The sequence below is a fragment of the Tupaia chinensis genome, unplaced genomic scaffold (genome assembly GCF_000334495.1).
Source record: "Tupaia chinensis unplaced genomic scaffold, TupChi_1.0 Scaffold000100_1, whole genome shotgun sequence".
Taxonomy (NCBI): domain Eukaryota; kingdom Metazoa; phylum Chordata; class Mammalia; order Scandentia; family Tupaiidae; genus Tupaia; species Tupaia belangeri.
This window is the reverse complement of record NW_006159564.1, coordinates 3,154,112-3,180,408: the sequence shown is the minus strand read 5'-3', so window position 1 is coordinate 3,180,408 and position 26,297 is coordinate 3,154,112. Positions and strand designations below refer to the sequence as shown.

At 36.4% G+C, this 26,297-nt stretch overlaps 1 long non-coding RNA gene across 1 annotated transcript; it reads left to right on the top strand.

The window, feature by feature from the left end:
* The first annotated feature begins 6,292 nt into the window (after positions 1-6,292).
* On the top strand, positions 6,293-26,058 carry LOC114006926 (uncharacterized). Its single transcript, XR_003548582.1, has 3 exons — positions 6,293-6,355; positions 7,213-7,310; positions 25,851-26,058. It is a non-coding gene; the product is annotated as an uncharacterized LOC114006926 (long non-coding RNA).
* The last annotated feature ends 239 nt before the right edge of the window (positions 26,059-26,297 follow it).

Below are 26,297 nucleotides of genomic sequence, written 5' to 3'. Positions count from 1 at the left end.
CTCTTTCTATGTCCCTATACCAAGAATCCTCTCTCCAGATCTTTTCCCCAGATATCTATGACCCCAATCTTAAAGCTTCTAACCCTCTAACCAAACTGCTAACCAACTGCACTGCAATCACTTTAGATACATGTGTTTCTCTATCCTCCTTTTTTTATTTTTTTAAAGAATTATTTTATTTAACTTTATTTATTTATTTCAATTTGACCAGGGAGGGCCAGAGAGAGAGAGACAGAGAGAGAGAGAGCAAGCCGTCAGGTCCGGGACTCGAACTGTGGTCGGCCATGTGGGAATCCAGTGTCCCTAACCACCACACAATCTGTTGGTCTCTCTCTATCCTTCTTTTACAGAAAGTAAAGTATTCAAAGTTCTACCCACAGGGTTCAGGATTTATCCATGTTTGTGCAGCTGACCCTTCAGTTGTATCAGAATATTATGCAGAAGTATGTATAAACAAGGCAAAATATTTTTCCCTCCTGTGTCATCCAGTCATAAGGAATGCCCCATGATGTGAGTTAAGAGACAGTCAGAAATGTAACAAGAATTGAAGTTTTTTGGGGAAAAAAAAGAAGCAAAATATATAAGAAACAAGAAATGGAAAATTATTTGTTGGCAATAGCATGTACAATAATATCCTTGATTGAGCCAATATACAGTGTATTCTGGACAGGAAAACTTATGTGGTGTGCAGCAATGATATACAGTGAATGAGTGTAAAATAAATAAGATTAGAACATTTGACATCTGATCCACCTGCTTAAGTCTATAGGACATGCTTGAGCCTGATCTTATGTACCCACTACTATATGAGGAAGCAGTGCTGTTGCCCAAGTCAAATTTATGACATAGTTCATTGTAGGAAGCTTAGGTTAAACAGTCTTCATAAAGGAAAATAATTAGCAGAAAATAGCATGAAAACTTACCTGAAAAGAGTCCACTTAATCCTTTGAATTCAGCTGCCTACAGAGAGACAAGAATATGGAAGATCACATGTGACATTTCAGGGGTGTGACCTGGAAGTGGCATTTAAGACTATACCAATGTCAATTCTCCTGAAGTCATTTTCTAGGCCTTTCTAACTTGCAAAGTGTCTGCCAAAGGTAGTTTAGCTCCCTCTTTACCATCCCACAAACACAGACATGGCTCACCCAAAGACAGTCTAGACCTGCAGTTCTCAAAATGTGATCACTGAAGCAGCAACATCAGCAACCCCAGAGAACTAGTTCTTCTATGACACCTTTGAATAACTATCTGAATCTCTAGTGATGGGACCCAGCAATCTTTGTTCTAAAAGGCCTCCTTATAATTGCAGTGCATATGGATGTTTTGAGAATCAGTGGTCTAGAGCCAAATGAAGAATTATATAAAACTTCACATTACCTTAGTGACTTTCTTTCCAGTCTATCATAAATAAAAAATAATTCCATTTCCCATTTAAGTTTTTATAACATTTCCTTTAGCTATCCTAACTCAAGAGAGAAACCCTGATAGGAATTCTCAAGCCAGAATACTACATCTTTTAGGGTTTCATTTTGGCTAGAGAGAAACATCAGGAGAACGTTTATACTTTTCATTACATTATATTCTTCCAATGAACAGTCACCATGATCTGTTTTCTTAATGCAGAAATGAGTTTGGATTAATTAATATTACCTGTCATTGGTGGTATAATTTTAAAATCTGAAGATCCAAAAATGAATAAAGTCTGGTCATCTTCAAATGGCAAAGCAATAATCTCAGTTATTCTAAAATTTCATGTTCTGTCACCTAAATTTAAATATCAGCTTAAATCATCCCTAAAAATTTTTTAAGAAATTTAATCATGGTGTCTAAGCTATAATTAATTGGAACTATATTATACATCTTGAAGTTCAAAGTGAAGATTATTTCTAAATATTAATTGGAATTCATTCTAATTTTCATTAGTAAATTCAATAATACAAAATTGACCTTTCATACTTTAGAAGCAATTAAATTTTATTAAATTATGGTTTTGCATGTTTCAGTTTTATAGCTAGATTAATATATACTATAATTCTCATTCAAAGGTCTAGATTTGGGAGTTATTAAACTATTCACTGGATATAAGTTGGAATTAAAGTGTACAGAGCTTTTAGAAATCTTTATGGTTCTTAAAAAAGTCATTGGCTAATTAGTATTTCAGTGAGACAGAAAAATAGAGGTGTTTAATTTACAATCAGGAATGATTCACTAATCCATAAACTCATGTCTTCTACATTTTGAAAAGATCATATATGTATTAGTTGTCTATTGCTATGTAACAAATTACCCCAAAATGTAGTAACTTAAAATAATAAATATTTATTGTCTTACCATTTCTGCAGCTTAGGAATTTAGAAGTAGTTTAGGTGATTGGTCTGCTTCAAGGTCTTCCAGGTGGGGACCAGCAGTTAGCATAATGGCTATGTCGCTGAACTTCCATGTAGTTGACCGCAGTTCAAGTTCCAGACCCAGTGACTTAAATTCATGCCAGGCGTGTGTGCATGTGTGCCCAAGATCCCAAGAGGGGAGAGTTCTCGCTTTCTGTCTCTCTATCTCTCTCTCTGTCTTTCTGGCAAGCACACACACCCTATAGCCAAAAAAAAAAAAAAAGTCTTCCAGGTGGTTGAAGTCGAGAAGTTGGCCAGGGCTGCAGTCTCATCTGAAGGCCTGATTAGGGGAAGGTGTGCTTCAAAGTAACTCACACAATTGTAGGCAGACCCCACTGCCTTGATGACTGCTGGTCACAGATCTCCACTCCTCTTCATGGGCCTCTCTATGGCCAATCAAGTGTATACAACACATCAACTGGCTTCTCCCAGAGTGAGTGATAAGATAGTCAAAGAGATTAAGGCAGAGAATAAGAGAGCACCTCACACAGAAGCCAGTTTTTATACTCCCAACGTTGAAAATAACTTACCTTCAGGTTTGGCAGAAAATTCTGCCACGTGCTATTGGTCACAGAGACCAAACCTGGTCCATTGTAGGTGTGGTCTCCACAAAGATGGAGTACAACTGGGAGCCATGCTGAAGGCTGTCTACCACAATACGGTTACAGGATTTGTCAGACTGAGTATTTTTCATACAACAGCAAAATTTTTTACCTACAATTATTATACAATTCTAAACTGTAATTCATGGAAAAGTATGGAAACATACTTTTAAAAAGTTTTGGGTAAGTAAAAGGTTTTTCCACATCTATTCTCCTCTCCAGATTATGAATTCATCATTTCTTATTCATGTTTACATTTCTAGTCACTTAAGCAGTAGCTGAAATATAGGTGCTTAGTAAATATTTATTACTAGAACTTAATTTTATATTTTAATTCTCAAAGTATTTTACTGGTCTGACCCTGTAGCACAGTGGTTAAGTACTGTGTATGGAGACCCGGATCTCATATGACCAACTGCAGTTCAGCCCCAGACCTGGTGGCTTGAAAGACATGCAGGGTGCATATGCATGAGTGCCCAGAATTCTGAAGAGATGGAGAAATGGAGGAAGAAGGATCGCAGGGTGACCATGACCCATTGGGAAGGGGGGGTTGCTGTTTAAGTGCGTGTGCCCCTCAATAATTAAAAAAAAATTATTTAAAAATTACTATATAATTTAGATAAAATAAGATGCACAGACCTTAGGTATTTATTATGATAAGTTTGGACAGTTGTATACACCTATGAGGAGTCTTCTAAAAGTTAATGGAAAATGTATATTATTAAAAACTAAGAATATATTTCAAATTTTTTGTACCAAAATAAACTTATACTTTAATTACATTTCTCCATGAATTTTCTGAAGTCCCCCCATAACACCTCAAAAAAAAAAACAGAATATTTCCATTATCCCATGTTATTTTTCCTCTCTCCATCCTCAAACAATAACTTCCTGATTTCTATCACCATATTAGTTTTACCTATTCTTGAACTTCATACAAATGGGAATTTTATGCCAATTACTGTGTATTTGTGTGTCTGATTTTTCTCTTAATGTTTTTGAAAAACATGTTGCAGGTATCAGTAGTTCATTTTTGTATTGCTGTGTAATATTCTAATGTAAAAATACACCTGAGTTTATTTATCCATTCTCCTCTTATAGGACATCTATATTGTTTATATTTTTATCTATTTTGAATGAAGTTTTGTTGTAAAAATTCTTTCACAAATTTTTTTTTTGGACATGTGATTTCATTTCTCTTAGGTAGATACCTACGAGTGAGATTTCTGGGAATTTAGACACAAGTCAGTGGGCTACCCCTGAAATTCATCTTGCCCATCTCCCACTTCCAGCCCTTTTGACAAAATGTCTCATTGTTTTCCATGTGTCTCTTAAAACTCCATGATGAGTATAATTCACTTATTCATATATTTTTTAAAGAATTATTTTATTTAGCTTTTTTATTTGTTTATTTTAATTTGATCAGAGAGGGGCAGAGAGAGTGGGAAACTGAGAAAGAAAGACACCAGGTCCAGGACTCGAGCCACAGTTGGCCACGTGGGAGTCCAATACCCTTAACCACCACACCACCTGTCAGGTCCCACCGATTCATATATTAACAAATACTTATTCAACACTTGCTATTTACAAGAGATCATTTCAGAAGCTGGGGAAACCAAAACAGACAAAAATGCCCATGTGTATATGGCTAAATATGTTTTTATATGGATGATCAAAATATTTATTTAATTTGTTTTCTGGGGTTTTTTTCCACCTAATGGATTAGAACTTTTATATACCAAAATACATCAGAATATTGAATCTAGTGCCTTCCCTAGTATCTCTCACATAATAAGTGCTCACTACATATTTGATAAATACATAAATGAATAAATCGAGGTTTGAAAGATGAAATAACTATTATTATGTAATGAAGATTCTTTAAGTGAGTACATCATGTACGGCTTTCTGTGAGGCATATCAACAATATATTTATCAATTCTATCATAAACCTTTTTCAGAAATAGGTGACTATAAATAATTTTGCCACGTAGAACACAGTCTCAATCTCAGCCAAACTTCACTTTTCAAGAAAAGTTAGGCCATTTTCATAATGAAACTTACAATAAAAAAATCAACCTAATAACATCAGATACTAATAAGCTTAGTAGCAGCGAAACCAAACTTTATATCTGGCTTACGGTTAAACCTGTAGCACAAATATATTTCTTAATATAAAAAGATAGTAACATTTTACAAAATTCACCTGATTAAAAAACAAAATCGCGTCTGAAAAGTATTCATCTAAGAGAGAGCTGTAAATCCTGGACTTGCAAAGTCATACTGTTTTCAAAGCGAATGGGATCAAAGGGTTTAAAGAACACAAGAAACACTTTCAGATGAGAAACACATCAAGAGGCTTTCACCAGTGAGTGACCAGGGTTAGAGGATAAGTTATCATCACTGAAGTCAGCTATTCATACACAACTTTATTCCACTTTTTTTCTGATGATAAAAGTAACATTTGTCCATTGAAAAAAAAATTAAAAATACAAAGTTACAGGAAAAAAAATATAAATTCCCAGACATAATCACTGATAAATGTTGGCGGATTTCTTTCTGCTACACCCTGTAGTGGCTACTTAGTATTTCACCTAACTGTCACCATTGTGACCATGGACTTTGTTCTTATCTTTTTTAATGTTTTAAACTATTGCTACATTAAATGTTTCTGAAACTTGGGGGACAGATAGGTTGGTTGTGGTTTTTGAAGCTGTGGCAGCAATTCGGTCCATTTTTCCTAGGGTTTGTCCTCAGAGGTAAAATTAAATAGTATGAATATTTTAAGGGGTTGATATTCATTGCCAGATACTATTCAACCTCATAAATCTGATATGTAGGAGATAACTGAGTCTTTATCCCATGTACATATTATTCTTTGAAAACCAATTCCACCTAATGAACCACAGTGAACTAATGCCAAGATTTGGTATAGATCCGGGACCTATATTTTTATCTTTTAATACATAATCTGGCCCCACTAAATTCTGTAATATTTTTTAGATATGTCAATATTCACTCAAAGACAGTAAGTGTCCTTTCTCTGATTCTTGGAAAACATTGCTTAAAAAAAAAAAAAAAAAAAAAAACTTGATTTTGGTACATGTAAAGGCCTTTCTATGGGCAAAAGATAAATGCTGAATTTAAATATTTCATCTCATTAATTTCAATTATTCCCACTTAAATGAAAAGATCCTTTCTCTTAAATCTAAACTAATCCAATCCAAATCTAATTTGTTAATAGAGATCCATGCATTTGTATGAGCAAGACACAATAAAACCACAGACGGTCTCTACAGGCTGAAGAAATTATACCTGCTGAACCTTTATTTTATGATCTTAAACTACTCAATACTTTAACGGGTGAGTTTGTGAGGAGAGCTCAGAAGGGGCAAGGAAGGAAAGTTAATATGACAAAATATGACATGAGCACATGGCTATTTTTTAGGGCTAATTCTAACGAGTTTAGGCACTGGAAAGCACAGTTTTGGGTCATGTGTGCCAGGGCTCCGTGATGGCTTCCAGGAATCCTTATTAGCTGCACTGAACTAATTTAAGACACATGATAAAGGACTGAAATGTTGGGAACCAGCAGTTAGCGTAATGGCTATGTCGCTGGACTCCCACGTAGTCGACCGTGGTTCGTGTCCTGGACCCGGTGGCTTAAAACTCACGCCGGGCACGTGTGCGTGCATGCCCAAGATCCCGAGAGGAGAATGGAGGAGAAGGGATTGTGGCGTGACCATCCCCCCTGGGGGGTGATTTCTCGCTTTCTGTCTCTATGTCTCTCTCTGTCTGTCTGGCGAGCACACACGCCCTACAGTGAAAATCTCTCCAAAAAAAAAAAAAAGAGGAAAAAAAAAAAAAAAAGGACTGAAATGTTCAAGATCAAACCCAAAAGCCTTTATTAAGAAACTCTCAGGGCTGAAGTGAAATGCTGATATCAAAACATTGTTATTGGTAAAATTACAACAAATTATTCTGCTCAGTCATAGATGAATGATAATGAAACAGTTAAGGAAATCGGAAGCTAAACCACTGCTGTGTGACTTAGGGCAGATATGATAGAACACATGCATGTTCCAAAGCAGCTCCTCTCACTGAAGTGCCAAATAGATCCTTTGTAAGACTATTCCCCATCCTAAAAGTATCAAGGGCAGGGCTACAAAGCCAGAATGAATGTAGTTATGTCTAACTCTGGCATGGTCTACAATTTACAGGAAGCTGCTTCGTGTTTCAGCTTTTCATTTAATTTGGCAGACATTTATGAGGACCAACTCTGAGGAAAAGCACACTGCTGGAGACCGAGGATACAAAGGTGGGTAAAATGTAATTTCTTTCTTCGGGGTACTTACGGTGCAGCACTGCCTTAGGGCACAAAATAAAAACTGCACGTTGACCAATTAGGTAGTTACACACTTCAAACACAAAGAATTCAAGTCGATCCATATAGATATTGTTCACTTAATGTCCACCAAAAGGTGGATATTATTATTGTTCCCAATTAGGAGAAAACAAATACAGGCTCAGAGAGTAATATGGCAAGTACCAAAAAGAGTCAAGATTCTAGGCAAAGCCCCAAAACAGTAAACCGCAGGGGCGGAGAGTCAGATCATCTCAACTCTGAGGTCTCCGTCCAACACGGGAGTCATTAGAGTTGAAGATATCTTGATAAATAATGTAATCGAGTAGCCTTGCTTACTGAGGTTTATGAAAACACCACCTCTTCAAAACAGTTGTACCTAGCACATCTCCCATTATCCACTATCAGCTGAAAAATGTCTTCCCGTAACTGTCCCCCTCTTTCCTGATCAATATATCTGTCTTTACCCATTGTCATGTTTCTTCTCTTTATTCACAATGAAAACTGTTTTCTTTCTTCTTTCTGATTCACTTTCGACCATGTCTCAGCAGACTTGCATTCTAAGCACTCCAATTGCCCTGGTCTTGCCAAAAACCAAATGACACTTCTATGTCCTCATCATTTGCCTCTCAGCTGCATTCAACCTGTTTATGTCTTTCTTCACTCCCTGTCCTGTGCTCCTTCCACAGAGCCATCCATACTTACTATATCAAAGTGTTCTTACATATTTACTCTGCAGTCCTCCCCACTAAAATATTAGACTAACTCTAGACTGACTCATCGCTTGGTCATGAGCCCTCTGCTTTTCTCAGTGTATATTATCCCTCCTTTACCTACAGGGATACACTCCACAACTCCAGTAGATGCCTGAAACCACAGACAGTACTGAATCCTACATACATTACTGTACATACACACCTATGGTGAGGTTTAATTTACAGAATGGCACAGTAAGAGATTAACAATAATAGCTAATAATAAAGTAGACCAATTAGAAAAATATACTGTATTAAATTTTGTGTGAATATGGTCTCTCTCTCTCTCTCTCTCTCTTTCTCTCTTTTTTTCAAAATATCTTATTGTACCTCAGGTAACGGAAACAATGGAAAATGAAATCAGATATAAGAGTGCACTGTTGTGATTCTTATTCTAGATAAACTCATCAATATCAGTAGTTTTAGGTACCATTTTTATGCTGATGATTATCAAATTAGTATCTTTCAAAGACCTCTTATCTGAGTATAAGGCTATATATGTATATATATAAGTATCAGGTTATATATGTACCTGATACTTCTATTTGTCTAACATATGAGCATCTTGATTTCCTCTAACTTCTTCACTAACATAGGCATCTCCCCTTCATGCTTCTATTTCATAAAATAACATCCCAGTCTTATGTAGTTGTTAATTAACAACCTAGGAACCCCATTCTTGAGTCTTCATAAATAATAAAGTTTGATAAAGTTTTAATTTTTTGACATTTTTATCTTTATTTCAAACGTGCTTGTCCAAAACATTATATATCCCTACACAGATTTTATTTTTTTAAGCTTTTGCCACAGGGCACATGTGCTTGCCAGAGAAAAATGGAGAGCTAGAGTTAGAGGAAAAGTGAAAACTCATCCCCAGTGGAAATGGCTGCACTGCAATCCCCTCTCTTCCATTCTCCTCCCAGAATTTTGAGTACTTATGCACATATACCCAAAATGATTTTCAAGCCGCTGGGTTCAAATCCATGGTGGGCCATTTGAGAGTCCAGTGCTTTAACCACTATGACACCTGCTGGCCCTGCTTCCACATGGATTTTTACTGTGGCTATATATCTGATCTTTGTGTTCTAATTGAGCCCTATCTCCCCTTAGAAATCTATTGGTTAATTCAATAATATTTATTAGGAGCATACTGTGTATTAGGAACTTTTCTATCTTCAGGGGATACAAAAACAAAAATCCTGACCACTGTAGAATTTGCATTCTAATGGGAACCACAGACAATAAGCAGTAAGTAAATATATAAAGTATGTGGGATGGGGAAAAGGACTAAAAGGGAAAAATAAGCAAACAAGAGAAATATAAAATGCTGGATGAGAGTAGGTTATTATGTAAACAGAGCAATTGGATCCATTCTTGATATAACCAACAGAGCCAGAAATATTTTTCTACTATAAATTCTTTCTTGTTGCTGTGTACTTAAAAATCTTTTAACGACCTACATTAAACAGGGTAAAATCTAAAATCCTTACTCTGATTTGGAAGAGTCTCATACTCTGTCTCCCCACTAACTCTCCAGCCTCTGCCTTATCACTGCCGTCCAAGGGTTCCATGCCATTTCCATTCTCTAAATGTTCCTGCCTCAAGGTCTTTGCATTAGCTGCTCAGATGTCACTTCACAGATGTTTTTACTGGACATGCCTTCTCAAATTGCACAACCCAACCATTTGTCAAGTCTTTTTTACTATGTTTAGTTCTTAAATACCGTCTTTCACAATTATATTGAATGCACATCTTTCTGTATTTTTATCTGTCTTTTCCCACTAGAATGCATGCTACACGAAATCAGACCCTCGTTCTCTGTCTGTCCACTGTTTTTCCCCCAGCTTAGAATGAGGGCTAGCACTAAGACAACACATGAATATGTGTTCATTGACTGATGAACTGTGTGAATATCAGTTCCATGTCCAATTGTTCTCATTCAGTAAATTTATTGAACACCCCCTGTGTGCCAGATATTGGCACAATTCTTGACTTTGACTACTTTATAGAATACGAACTAAATATCCTATCTTTATTTAGAATTAAAACAATACGAAACTCTAGTAATAAAAAGACTTCGAAGGTGATTTTTTTTTTAATTCAACCTTTCCAGGAAATTGAAGCTAAAAGATGTTGAATAATCTGAGCAATATGTCTAGATTCCATAAGTTAACAAGAGTGAAGTAAAGACACGTTCTCCATCTGAAGACATCTCCCTTCCCGTACACTGCCTCTTAAGTGATCGCAACATTGTAGTAGGAATGTGAAGAGCGAAATATTTCAAGCTCCATATTGTTGTGAATTTAGGGAATGTCCTCAAGGAATACAAAATGATGTCAATGTTATATATAAATAGATTTTAACTCATTAGAAGATTTTTAGGGTACACACTGACATGAAAGGATTTATACTAGGGAAAAAATCAATGGAAAAGAAGGAAATTCAAAACTCCACCTTCATCCTCTTAGGGTCCCAGCTGGCCCAGCAATGAAATTGACATAAGACAGAGTAGCAGGAGTCAAGTATGTACATATTTATTCAAGCTCTACATGACCTAGGAGCCCTTATAAGAAAATGAAGCTCCAAAGAAACAGCTAGAGTCAATTACTTATATACAGAATTGGACAAAGAACAAAAAATTGTTAAATGTGATAGGGCAAAGGGACTTGGACTATGGTAGTTAGTCAGGTAGGGAAGTGACTAGAAGATAAAAGATAGTTTAACAAGGTTTGTTTGCTCATTTTTTCTCAGCGTTGATGTTCTGCCCTTGATGACAAGAATGTCATTTTTCTTTTGGTATCGAGAAGATGTCTTTCACATGGGAATTTCAAGAGTATTCATGTTGAGTAAATTCATTTTACATTTTACAAGCTATAGATATGTACAGTGAATAAATGTATAAAATAAATTAAAATTTAAAGAAAAGTAACAGAATGGAGGTAAGGATGATATTCTTGCAACTGCTGGTGAGTGTATGTGTGTGTGTGTGTGTGTGTGTGTGTGTGTGTGTGCATGCAAGTGCTTTTAATTCAAAATAGTCAAATGCTAGAGCAGCATATTTGAGGGTGGCACATTTTTAACTCCTTTAAAACTGTCATTTGTAAATTTTTAATGGACATATGTTAAGAGCATTGTGTTTAGGTTTTCAACTAGACTGAATAGATTGGTGCTATTCAAATGACAGAGCTTTGAAAAACCTAAATTTTTGTGCTTGTAAGTACAAGAAAATTTCTAAGGATCACATTTGTGAGCAAGGATTCCCAGTCAGGACACAGTGGCCTTGATGAGACGGAGTCCCAAGCGTCATCTACAGTAACTAAAATGAGACTGTTGACAGTTGTGAAGACATGAAACTCCAAGGCCCTCCTCCATGGCGTCTACACAGATGCCCTCTACCACTCAGCTACAAGCCACCTTCTCTGGATCAAGGTTTATGCCAATTGAGACTGAGAATCTGGCCACATTTGACATACCAATTTTGTAACAAATCAAATTGGATCTAAAGGTCACTCAGTCTTTGGCCTGGTCTTCACTTGAGAATTAGCTCAACAGATAAGAGAAGATAGTCATGACACTAAAAGATATCTGGGTGCCTCCTATCTTGCCTATATTAAGGGTGCCAACATGTAAGCTCAGGTGCAAAAGCTTTCAATAGAAGCCTCCCATATCACCACATATCCATATCCCAGCTATGTGATTGATATGCTTAGCTGGAGATGCCTGTCTGTCAAATACATCAAGATGTTTGAATCAGATAAAGCTGATGAAATGTTAAGCTGTGGATTCAAGGACAAGCTCTATGATGTATTCCAAAAGCAACACCCGATTAGTTTTACTATCATCTTCCATGCCTTCAAACATATTTGAGGTGACCAAGAAATTCATGAGGGACTTCATTTGGATATTTCCCCAAAATAATGAATTGACTCTAGATGGTATCCATTAATTCTACAACACAGAAGGAGAGAGGTAAAAGCTCGAAATGCTGTGAACTTACGTGAAGTCCTGGCCTCCATCTTCATCAACACTCAAAGGAAAGTTGATTGGCTCACTGAGAAGCTGCAAATCTGAAATTTCGCTGTCTCCACCATGCCTGAAGATACAGATCAAAAGGAATGAGTTGTAATCATGAGGGAATTCCAACCAGCTTTAGCAGAGAATTGATCACCACTGACCTGCTGGCCAGAGACGTTAACATGTTGCAGACTTCTTTATTATTAACTGTGCCATTCTCACCCACAGGAAAAAAAACTACATTCAGAGTTCAGTGTAATAAACATTTTGGCCATAAGGGTGTAGCTATCAACATGGTGACAGATGCAGACACAAGGACTCAGAAATCAAGAACTTCTACAACACTTCCACTGGGGAAATGCTCCTCGTTGTTGCTAGTCTCATTGGAGAAGGATTGTCCTATTACCTAGTCCCAGCCAGGGTTCAGTCCTGGGAGGGACTGAGGAGGGAGAAAAGAACATATTGTCACTTTAAAAAACAAACAAACAAACAAACAAACAAGCAAAAAAACCTCACTTTTTGGGGCAAAAGAAGGAAATGTAAATGTTTTGGGGGGTATGTTCTTGCCCCAGATGCTATCTCTTCTCCCAGAAAAACACTATTTTCCTAACCTAGTCACCCCCATGTAGAGGCTCTTCTCACCCCAGCTGAGTTCCTCTGAAAATGATTCCATGGGCTAAAATACATCACTCAACTTCAACTTCTGGACTAAATCTGGAGGGAGAGTTTCCAAGTGAGGTTGTCACCAGGTTAGGGGAGCAGAGGAGGGAGATGTTTTTACATTGTTCTGTACAGTGTTTATTGATTCAGGAAACAAACACAAAATTCTGAATAAAATGACTTGGTAATAATAATAAAACAAAAAAAAGGACAACAGTTGCTACCATTATCTCCTTTCTTTTCCATTGTCTCAGTAAATGAAGGCTGAGAAATAAAAAATGGTACCAATTCTTATTAAGAGATGGGCTTAGGGGAGGAAGGAATAGAGAATAGATCCAAGAAACATCTAGAGCTTGAGGAGCGGTGTGTGCACGTGCACAGCTGAAGAAGGAGACAGAGGACACAGCCTGGACCACTGAACGTGGAGGGATAACCACTCTCAATAGCGCCAGACAAATTCATGAATAAGACAACAATAAAATGGAAAAAATCTCCCTGAAATCAAAACAGCAAGAAGAGAAGATGTAAGATACGGTCTTTTCTGAAAAGAGACATAAAGGATTAATCTAGGACTCCTAATATCATAACAAGATTTTCAGGGAGAAAAGATTGAAGATAAGAAAAGCGGCAATGATTACGTAAGCAGTATGTAGAATTGAAGCACCTATTAAAAGCTCTGACAACTAAATGAAATGGACTCAAACCTAGGCAAATTTAAGTGAGGTTTTAAAATATCAAGTATAAAGAGAAGATTTTAAAAGAAACCAGATGATAAATAGACCACCAACAAACACACAGCAAAAGTTACAGCAGAATTTCCAAGAGTAGCACTGGAGGTGAGAAAACCATGGCTTTGAAACAGTGCCTTAGTCACGAGGAAAAATGATCTGTAGCCTAGAACTGTGCACCTCCTCCAAACTATTGATTACTTCAAAGAATGAAGACATTTTCTGATTCAAAAAATGTACCTTCCAGCCACCTTTTCATAGGAAGTTACTTAAAAATGTGACTTTTGCCAAAGGAGAAAGTAAACCAAGAAAATACAAGGAAATAGTGAATCTAACTCAGAAAAAAATAGAGAAGAAAAACCCAGCCACACATACAGAGTTCGGTGGTTGAGACGAAATATCAATTATAATGAGGATTTGAAAGCACATCACACTGTAAAAAGGTATTTTTTAAAAAGGTCATTGTGGGGAACCAGCAGTTAGCATAATGGCTATGTCGCTGGACTCCCACGTAGTCGACCATGGTTCGCGTCCTGGACCCGGTGACTTAAAACTCACGCCGGGCACGTGTGCGTGTGTGCCCAAGATCCCGAGAGGAGAATGGAGGAGAAGGGATTGCAGTGTGACCATCCCCCCCTGGGTGTGTGTGTGTGATTTCTCACTTTCTGTCTCTATGTCTCTCTCTGTCTGGCGAATGCACGCGCCCTATAGCGAAAACCTCTCCAATAAAAAAAAAAAAAAGGTCATTGTGAACTCCAGAACAAAACTAAAACACAGGGAAAAACATGCCACATTTCTGAGAAGAATAGATTAGTGACAAAGAAATAAGGACATCTGATAGAACTGCTGAATTTTTTCTGAACCCTGTGATCATGGGAAATAACCATAGTTAAAAAAATTTCTCTTCTTTTTACATTTCAGAGAGTGTATTATTGCAAAGAAACATTCTCAGATGGCTTAGCTAAACTTATCATAATAAACACCTAAGGTCTGTCTGTGCATCTTACTTTATGTAGATTATATAGCAATTTTTAAATAAAAATTCTGGTTTTTTAATTGTTGAGGTACTCCATCTTGACTATCTAAAACAGGGCCAGACAGACAGTGTCCAAATTCCCACTCTGCCTCACAAATAATTAGTTGATTAGTCAGTAGTCCCCACTAGCTAAGTTTCTCTCATTCCTCCAGGTATCTTGGTTTTAATCCACCCTCATCCTGAGTCACTGCAGAACCCCTTCTGAAAGGCCCTACCTAGGAATACATTAATACTAACCTCAGTGTAGAGCATTCTCCAATCTACTGTCTTTTCAGTCACTCACTCATACCATTTTCCCACATCTGGTTCTTTCTAAACGTGTTTATCCCTCCCTCTACAAGACAAGTCATTTTCTGATTAACCTCTAATATTTTTGTGCGTTCATGGCAAAGCATTCTTCCTGCCGCGCTATTATTTGCAAAAGTCTCTCCCACCACACAACCCCTACCATACTCAAATCCCTTAAAGTAGTCTCTGTTTACTTAAGTCCAGATTTTTTTCTAATCTCATACTGATTAAAAGTTCAAGTAGTATAAATAGACTCTAGGAAAAGGCTAAGGGAAAACAATAAGAACAAAGTGACACAAAGAAGACAATTCCTATGAGAAATTGGAATCAGCACCCAGATTGAAGTGTGAGAGAAGGAGGGAAACTTGTATAGTCATTGAGATTTCAAACTGATGTCAGAGTGAGCATACTGAGTGCCTACATAGAACAAAAGCCGTCTTAGACTTCTTGATTCAAAGTAGGGCTAGAGGTAATGGCCCACCCCAGGATGGGAAGAGCGAAGACAGGCAGTAAGTAGAAAGACCTCCCGGATAGACCTGCAGTCCACAAATGAGTGATGACAGGTAGCATCTGGAAAGTATTGAGCTGAATGTTAAAGCAACACTATGAAAAAAGCCAAAATCCAAACTGTCAACCTTGTTGATCAAAATAACTGTCAATCCTCTCTAGGCATGCATCACAACAGCAGCCCTAATGAGAGTCTCCACGTGTGTGGAATCTGATGTTGGGCAGGAGTCAGAAGGAACATCTTGTAGGCTGCGATCCTCTGATCTTACTTCTCAGTAAAGTGCTGAAGGTTTCCGCACAGAAAACCAAGGTTTTCTTCCTGCTCTTTCTGTGTTGTTAGCTCTGCAGGGCAGTTTCTGATCACTTACCCCGAGGCAGTAATTTTAAAAAGAGGAAAGAGAGGCTGCGATCCTCTGATCTTACTTCTCAGTAAAGTGCTGAAGGTTTCCGCACAGAAAACCAAGGTTTTCTTCCTGCTCTTTCTGTGTTGTTAGCTCTGCAGGGCAGTTTCTGATCACTTACCCCGAGGCAGTAATTTTAAAAATAGTAAAGAGTGGGAGCCCATTTTTAATGTATGTATTTGCAACAAAGTAAACTCATGATTATTCCTATTATTATCATCATGGTTAGTATTAAGAACCTTTTTTAGGGTTCTGGTGAATTTGCCTAAACAGTGATTCTGAACTAGTAACTAGGGAGAGATGCTATTCTTAATATTATGCAGAAGTAGGGTGGTTGATTTTCATAACATGGCTAATAATTCACCAAAACAATGCATTCATTTCATATCCTTATGTCCTTTATGTCATTTTATGCCCTAAAAGTTTATTATAAATGATAAATATAAAAAATAAACATCTGTTCATTGCAGGTTATTTACATTTTGATAATTTAGAAACAACCCATTTAGAATTGGTTTTAAAAGTCAGAATATATAATACATGAAACACAGCAGGCACATAGATATTGACATGGAAAGATAGCTGCAACGTGTTGTTGAGAGTTAAAATGCCAGTTCTGGGAAGATGAGACACACACAGAGACAGATTCCAAAAGGAGAGGTATGGAGCCATTATTTGTAGTTACCGCTAGGAAGCAGAATTACGGGATCGAGAGGGGTAAGAATATGGCTTTTCAATTTTTATGCTTCATATGCTTTGATATTCCTTTTTTAGCAATAATTTTGTGCTGCCTTTATAATTCAAAATCATCAATTTTGACTTACAAAAAGAATGTCAATCAATAGACAAATATCCTTTTCTGAGAAAATGTTCAGTTTATTTCCACCATGGCAATCCTTTTGGAGAATATATGAAATGAAAAACTGCTTTACAATCATCCGAATTCTAAAGTGCCAAATCAGTGAAGACATGTGAAAATCTGGGAAAACAAGCAATGCCAGAATGTAAACATACCCTTTGAACTATGCCTATGAAAATAAAAGCCACTAGCAGATGTGATCAGAAGGAAAACTACGTCAGAATTTTCCATCATGTTTAGAAATGTATTGCTTTTCTTTTTCTTTTTTTTTAAAAAAAGAGAGATTTTTTTTTTTTTTTTTTTTTTTACTATAGAGCACATTTGTTCAACAGAGAGACAAAGAGAAAAAAGTGAGAAATCATCCCCAAGGTGAATGGTCACTCAGCTGTCCCTTCTCCGGCCACACCATTCTCTGCTCAGAATTTTGGGCATGCACGCACACGCACTCAGTGAGAGTTTCAAGCCGCCATGTCCAGGACACAAACCACGGTCAACTATGTGGGAGTTTAGTGACGTAACCATTATGCCATATATTGGTTCAATTTTTAGAAAGATTTTTGCTTTAGGGCACATGTACTTGCTGGAGAGACAGAGAGATAGAAAGTAAGAAATCAGCCCCCCGTGGGGATGCCCACACTGCAATCCCTTCTCTTCTATTCTCCTCCTGGGATCTTGGGCATGTATGTACTTGTACCCAGCATGTGTCTAAAGCTGCCATGTCTGAGACTCAAATCATGGTTAGCCAAGTGGGATGCAACCACTATACCATCTGCCTGTCCGACTTTTATTTTTCTTAATCTTGTTTAGTTACTCATTACTCTTCTGCTCATGTGCATGCTTCATTATCCCCTCAGACCTCGCTTACAAAACACAATTATTGGAGACAAAATTACAAAGAAAGAGAGGGCAACCGGAATTTTTAACCCAGAAAGCCAATCCTGGATTCCAACTTCAAAAATGTAATAAGCTTGTCACACCACCAGGTAGCAGAGTCTGTTAGAAATTCAGGAATTTATAGACTAGCAATATATGGAATTTGTGAGGAAAACAGCTGAGCTGCTCTGCTGTATGAAGAGTAATTTGAACACTGCAACTGCAGTGGTATTGAAGTTCACTGCATACCTATTTATTTTGTTGTTTGATATTGCCTTTCCACTTGTTTTTCAGTAAACCATTTCATTGATGATGAGTTAAAAAGACATAGAACATGTTTGTCTAAAAAATATGTACTGAAGCCATATTTCTAAACAAGATTGATGATATATGTGTGTGTGTGTGTGTGTGTGTGTGTGTGTGTAATTAGCAAAATGTATTGATAATGAATTTCAACAAATGTGTACACTTAGGTAACCACCATCACAACAAAGATATGGAACATCTCCATCACCCAAAAACATTCTCTTCGACCCCTTGGTGATCAAGTCCCTGAACCTTGGCAATCATGATTTGCTATTTATCACTACAAATCTATTTTGTCTACCCAAGAATTTAATAGAGTAGAATTAGATAGTATAGACTCTTTTGCATCTGGATTCTTTTACCCAGCATGACATTAATTTATGTTGCTGCATACATCATTAGTTTGTTCTTTTTGTTGCTCTGTATTGTTCAAATATGAATATACCATGACTTATTCATCCATTTACCTGTTGGCAATTGAAAGTTTTCCTTGGGGGCTATTATGATTCTAACTATCATGACAATTTTTGTGCACATCTTTATTATTTTCTTTTTGTTATTACTATAGGGTATGTGTGTTCCTTAGAAAGAGACAGAAAGAGAGAGTGAGAAGTCATCCCCCAGGGAGGATGGCTACACTGCAATACCTTCTCCTCCAGTCTCTCAGGATTTGGGGCATGAATGCACATGTGCCCAGTGAGACTCTCAGACCAGGAGGTCTAGGTGGTGTGAATCAGTGCAGCCAACCATGGGGAAACCAGTGCCTTAACCTCCATGCCATTTGCTGACCCTGGACATGTTTTCTTTTCCCTTGGTTAAATAGTGAAGAGCAGGATTAATAGTCATAGTTAAGTAGGTTTCAGGATCAGCAGTTGGCATAATGGCTATGTCACTGGACTCCCATGTAGCCAACCATGGTTCGAGTCCCGGACCCAGTGGCTTAAACTCATGCTGGGTGCATGTGTGTGTGCCCCAAATCCCAAGCGGAAAATGGAGGAAAAGGGATTGCAGCATGGCTATCCCCTGGGGGGTGGGGAGGGATGATTTCTCACTTTCTGTCTCTCTATCTCTCTTTGCCTTTCTGGTGAGTGCAAGCGTCCTATAGCAAAAATCTCCCCCCCCCAAAAAAAAAGTAGTTTAGTAGGTTTCATTTAATAATAACCTGCCAAAATATTTTTGAAATAGTAATATGTTTTCAAATTTCCATAAGAAATGAATGAGACTTCCAAGTGTTCCACATCTTTACCAATACACACAAAAAATAAATTCTCCTATCATTCCAGGAAGTATATAGTTAGGGCTTAATGTGGTTCATTTGAATTACCCTCATGACAAATAATGTTCAGCATCTTTTGCATGCCCACTGGTCATTCTTACATCTTTTTTGTGAAGTGTATATTAAAATATTTTGCCATTCTTTGCTGAGTTGTTTATATATTTATTATCAAGAGCAAGACTGTCTTATATCTAAATATAAATGGCATGGTGGTTTAGGCATTGGACTCCCACATGGCTGACTACAGTTCGAGTTCTGGACCTGGAAACTTCCTTTCTCATTTTCCCTTTCTCTCTCTCTGGTCAAATTAAAAACTAATAATAATAATGATTAATAAAATTAAATAAGATAATTATTTTTAAAAAATAATTATGTGGGGAACCAGCAGTTAGCGTAATGGCTATGTCGCTGGATTCCCACGTAGTCGACCGTGGTTCACGTCCTGGACCCGGTGGCTTAAAACTCACGCCGGGCACGTGTGCGTGCGTGCCCAAGATCCCGAGAGGAGAATGGAGGAGAAGGGATTGCGGCGTGACCATCCCCCCTGGGGGGTGATTTCTCGCTTTCTGTCTCTATGTCTCTCTCTGTCTGTCTGGTGAGCGCACACGCCCTATAGTGAAAACCTCTAAAAAAAAAAAAATAAAAAAAAAATAATTATGATGGGGCCAGCAGGTGACATGGTGGTTAGGGTCACTAGACTCCCACATGGCCAACTGCAGTTTGAGTCCCAGACCCAGCAGCTTGCGTTCTCACTATCTTTCTCTCTCTCTCTGTCTCACTCTATCCCTCTCTGGTCAAATTAAAATAAATAAATAAATAGATAAATAGATAAATAAAGTCAAATAAAGTAATTATTAAAAAATAATAATGATAAACAAAATTTTTTAAAAGATTACACAATGAACAGGTAGGCTTTATTCCAGGGATGCAAGAGTGGTTCAACATATATAAAGTAATAAATGTAATATATCACATTAACAGAAGAAAAGAAAAAAAAACATATGATCATATCAATCCATGCAGAAAAAGTATTTAATAATATACAACATCCCTTAATGATTAAGACTGTCAGTGTAATTTTCGTAGAAGGGACATTCCTCAACACAACAAAAGTCATATATGATAAATCCATAGTTAATATCATGCTGAATGCGGAAAGGATGAAACTTTTCCACTAAAAACTGGAATAAGACAAGGCTGCCCATTTTCTCCACTCCTTTTTATCATAGTACCAGAAGTTCTAGCCAATATAGTCAGACAAGAGAGTCAAATAAAAGGCATCTCAATAGGAAAAGAAGAATTGAAATTATCTCTATTTGCAGATTATATAATGCTATACACAGAAATCCAAAAGAATCCATACACAGGCACACACACAAACACACAACAAAACAAAACAAAAAATCCTCCTGGAAGCAATTATTGTATAGTAATCAGCATACAAACACCAACAATGAACAGACTGAGGTAGAACTAAAGAAAGCAATCCTATTTACAATAGCCACACAAAAAAATAGGATATCTTTTTAACCAATCACTATTTCTCATTTTGCTTGTAAAAAGACTTTACCCATCATGAAATACTTCTCAGACCAATCCAGTTGAGAATACTATACATGTCATCATCAACAGGTAATAAGTCATATCTGGTTCCACTAATGTCCTGCCTCTCTATTTGTTCTCTTGCTATCTCTACTTGTTCACCCCCCCCCCCCACCATTCCACACTGTCTTATCCTCGTTAAGTATTTTCATTGCTTTTATGTCCTCCAATATTTCACTCTCTACCATAGAGTGCAGATAGTCAGATATCTAGGAGTAAACCTAACCAAACAAGTGAAATACCACTATAAGGAAAACTATTTTAAAAAGAACTTTTAAAAATAAATTTAAAATGATACAAAAAAGTGAAAAGACATCCCATGTTCCTGGATTGAAAGAATTAATACAATCAAAATGAAAAACCTGCCCAAATTAATCTATAAATTCATCCAATTCCAATGAAATTACCAGAGATATTCCTCACAGAAATAGAAAAAAAATCATAAAGTTTGTCCGGAATCATAAAAATCCCTATATTGCCAAAGCAATATTGTGCACAAAGAATAAAGGCATCTCCCTTCCTGACCTCAAAACATATTACAAAGCTGTGATAATCAACACAGTGTGGTATTGGCACAGAAACAGGCAGGTAGACCAATGGAACAGAACTGAGAGCCCAAAAAGAAATCCCAAAACATACAGCCAACTGATTTTTGACAAAGGGCACAAGAAAGCAGTGGGGAAAAGAAAATCTTTTCAGCAAATGGAGCTGGAAAAATTGTCTATTCATTAGCAGAAAAATAAAACTGGACCCTACCTCTCACTATTAACAAAAATCAACTACTCAGAATGGATCAAGGATCTAAACATAAAACTCAATCTATAAAACTACTGGTGAAAAACACAAAGGAAACTCTTGGACATCATGGAGTAGACAAAGACTTCTTAAATAAGACTGCCAAAGTATAGGCAATAATCCCCAAAATAGAGAGTGGTACTACATCAGACTAAGAAGCTTATGCAGAGTAGAAGAAACAATAATTAGAGTGAGATAATCCTCAGAATAGAGGAATATATTTGCAAACTATGCCTCAAGTAAGGCATGATCACCAGAAAATACAGGGAACTCAAGCAACTTACCAGCAAAAATAAACAAATAATCAATTCAACTGAAAGACAGGAAAATGAGCTGAACAGACAAAAAGCATATAAGACATGCTGAACTTCTCTTATCATAAGGAAAATGCAAATCTAAACCACAAGGAGATACTACTCAACCCCAAGCAGAATGACTAAGATTAAAAAAAATTAAAAATAAAGAACGATAAATGCTGATGAGGCTACAGTGAAAAGAAACTCTCCTACATTGTTGGTGGGAATGTATAAATTAGTACCACCAATGTGAAAAACAATATAAAGGTGCCTCGTAAACCCACAAACAGAACTATCATATGAACTATCATATGACCACTCTTAGATATCTACCTAAAGGATAGGAAAACACTCAGAAAAATACTTGCACATACATGTTTATTACATCATCATTCACAATTGCTAGAACATGGAATCAACCCAAGTACCCAAGAACAGATGAGTGGATTTTTAAACAAGTGTACATGTACAGTATGGAATACTACTCAGTCATGAAAAACAATGAGATCCTGACATTTGATACAAAGAAGACAAATATAAAAGATTTAATGTTAAATAAAACAAGCCAGATTATGAAAGAGAGGCATTGTACGTCCCCACTTAACATATACCAAATGCCTGCAGTCTACAGCAGAAACTGAAAGATTAGAAGGTATAATAGCAGGAAGGGCAACTGTATGTAGATACTAGAGACAATATAGGAGAAGGTGAGTAATAAAGGGTAGAAGAAAGGGGAAAAGGAAAAAAAAAAACAAGCAACACATTTAATAGACACAGAAATGAAAAGTTATCCATTGATGATAATGCATACGGGAATGTCTTTGACTTCACTGATATGCAGTGTATTCTTACAGGGCAAAATCATGCAGTACACTATAATGATGAACAGAGATTAATTTTAAATAAAATAATCAATTTTATAAAATTTTAAAGTGTGTTATTCTAGGACTAAGTTGGAATAAAAAAAAGAAGATATATATTAGACACAGGTCAGGGAAAAATATTTGCAATATGTTTATATGAAATGGGACCCATTTCCAGTCTATAATGATCATGAACAAATGAATTTAAGAGAACTTTTGTTTGTGATATGTTGTCCATCATATGTATGTATGAATTCTATTAGCTAATATTTTGTGAAAGATTTGCATCTATTTGATGAGAACTATTGGTCTACAGTTTTTTGCTTATTATGGATTGCCTGATTTGGGTACTAAGTTAACCCCTTATGTTATTGAGTAAGATGAAAATTACTTTCTCCTCCTTTATTTCCCAGAAAAGGTAGTGTATGTTTCATGCCTCTTTTCACCTTGAAAAATTGTATATAATTCACTAGAGAAGCTACCTAGACTCAGAACTTTTTTTTTTGTTGGAAAGATTTTAATTATTAATATAAACTCTTTAAAAATAAGATTATTTAGATGCTCTGTTTTTTCTGAGTTTCAGTAATTCATTTAATTCAAGAAATTTCTCTATTTTAAGTTAAGGAATTATTGGCATACAGATATTTAAAATATTTTCTTCTTGTCTTTGAAATGTCTATGGGATCTGAAATGACTTTGCCCTATCTTGTAATATTTTCACTAAATTCAACAATCTATGGAGCAGAGCTATGCTTAGAATTTGGTTATATATGTTACATGAAATGCTTAATTATTAGAAAATGAGATATTTACCAGTAAAAATAAAAGCTACAGTTGTCAAAAATTTTAAATGGTTTTATAATTATCTGCTTTGAGTACTTTAAATATAATATTTTTGTTACAATGCTGATATAGAATGTAAAAATTTTAAAAATAGCATGGTACTATGTGACATCTCTTTTTTAAGAGTAATTACAAATCATATTTTGAAAATATTTTGAAGAACTTCTATGCAAATCATCCTAAATTTCTTACTGTGACATTTTCCTCATTTTTAGTCTTCTAACTATGGTTATAATTTGTTTAAAATCCACTGGAAATTTTTTGTCAAAATATTTAGCAGGAGCCAACCTATGGCCTAGATTAAGAGATCTCACATGGCCAACGGTGTGGTTCAAGTCCTGGACCCAGTAGCTGGCAAGACACCTTGGACATATTCATGCCTGTGACCAAAATCATGAAGAGATGGAGAAATGTAGAACGTATTATGGCATTACCATGTCCCTTTGGGTGGTACTTGCTCCATTTACATCTCTCTCTCTCTGTCTTTCTCTGGTGAGTTCTTGCACCTTCTGGCAACTGAAAATAAATAAATAAATAAAAACAGATAATTCAAATTGAAGGGTTTCAAAAATCCTAATTTTTGAAACAAAATTTAGAAATAGAAAGGCATTAGCATGTATCTCTTCAGAAGTAAGGAAGGAACTGAACAAGGTAAATGGTGATGGCTCAAACAATGTTAAAAAGGAGTCAACTGAAAATGTCAGCAAGTTCAAATTTACTAACCAAAAGTCAGAAAATATTAACAATACTTCTATATTTAAAATACAGTATTCTGAAAACCAGCAGTTGGTATAATGGCTATGTCACTGGACTCCTATGTAGTCGACTGGGATTAGAGTCCAGCACCCAGGGGCTTGAACTTACGCTGAGTGCATGTGCATGCATGCCCAAGATCCTGAGAGGAGAACGGACTGCAGTGTGGCCATCCCCCCTGAGGATTGATTTCTCATTTTCTGTCTCTCTGTCTCTCTCTGTCTTTCTGGTGAACGCATGTGCTCTACAGCAAAAACCTCTCAAAAAAAAAAAAATATATATATATATAGTATTCTGTTAGTGACCTCCACATATTAAATCAAACTCATGATTTTTAAATTTATTTACATAAGGAATCTGATTAAAACAATTGGTTATCAGAAATCTCAATATTTAGAATTCTGTCCTTTGACTTTTTTATGTTCTACCTGAAAGAACAGAAAATAAGAAACTAACAAGTCCCCATCTGAATCCATTCTTGATCCAGCAAACTTTCCATCAAGTTACTACTTTAAGAACTGGAAAATTAAACTTGAAATTTAATTTGTAGCCAAGAAATGGTTTAGCTGCCTAGAAAATTTTGCCAAGAGATTCTCAGCTTCTTTCAAAGCATTTGCTATATAAAATAACCATGGTTAACAGTGACATGGATTGGCAGAGAATACATCTAAAGTAATGTACCAAAACTCTGTATTTTCTCCATCCTTTTCACTCTTCCTCTATCACCCTTTCCTAGCACTATAAAGCTAGCAACAATTCCAGATAAACAGTGCTGCCTTATTAGAAGGTACATAGTTTTGGTGCTTGAGGACAATGCAAAATGTTGGAGATAACAACTATGATTCAGTCAACATTGCTCTTTCTATAAAAGTATAAGTCTCTAAAATTATACCATAAAAATAAATAGGGCCAGCCAGGTGGTATGGTGGTTAAGGTGGCTGGATCCCATACAATCAACTGCATAGTTCAAGTCCCAGACCCAAAGACTTGGAAAAAACGCTGGGCACATGTGCATTTGTGCCCAAAAATCCTGAGAGGAGAATGAAAAAGGGATTTTGTCATGGCCATCACCACCCTCCCATTTGGGGGAGGGGGCAGTTCTCATTTTTCCTCTCTCTGGCAAGTGCATACACCTTATGGCAAAAAAAAATTTAAAAAAGAGATTAATACATACTCTGAGTTGTACATATTTGTCCATTCAGATATTATCTAGATCTGTAAGATCAACTGTATCAGGAACAGGATATAGAATAATTATTATGTCGCTGGACTTCTACATAGCTGTCAGCAGTTCAAGTCCCGGACCCAGCAACTTAAAACTCACACTGGGTGCATATGTGTGCATGCCCAAAATCCCGAGAGGAGAATGGAGGAGAAGGTATTGTGGTGTCACCATTCCTCCTGTAGTGTGATTTCTTTGTTTCTGTCTCTCTGGTGAGCACAAGTGCCCTAAAGCAAAAAATCTCTCAAAAAAAAAATATTAACTGTATCTCCCATGGATTTACATAAATAAGCAAAATCAAAACATAAAAAGGCCATAATAAAATCAGTGTGTATAAATGGTTTTGGCATCACATTTAAAATAATTTATATTTCATACTAGATATTTGTTGTTATGACATGTCTTAATTGTCTTTCAGGAATGTCCCTTTGTTTCAAGTTCCAGCACGGAGTGAGAAGCATCTGTGTACCACACACTGCTAATGTGCATGAATACCATCTCCAAGGGATGAACACTGAAGCTTCGTTTAGTGCCAATAGTGACAAAATGTCAAAGCTAGACGTTACTCAAAGAGAGCCATCAGAAGTCATTGGATAGCACCTCCTAGGAGTCAGCTAGCTGATATTTGGTGTAAAGTGAATGGATCATTCAGAAGAGAAATAAAATCAAGTGTGAACTGAGTTTTTGTAAATCGAGTTATATATTGATTCACTAAAATCATTGTTTGTCAGAATCTTATACAAAATATATAAGTAGACAGAAATTTTATCATGAAATTAGTAATGATCCCCCTTATCCACGTGGCAAAGTAAGATTTTTGTAGGCAGTATTTTACTTAATGTGAGGTATAATCTTGATTTATATT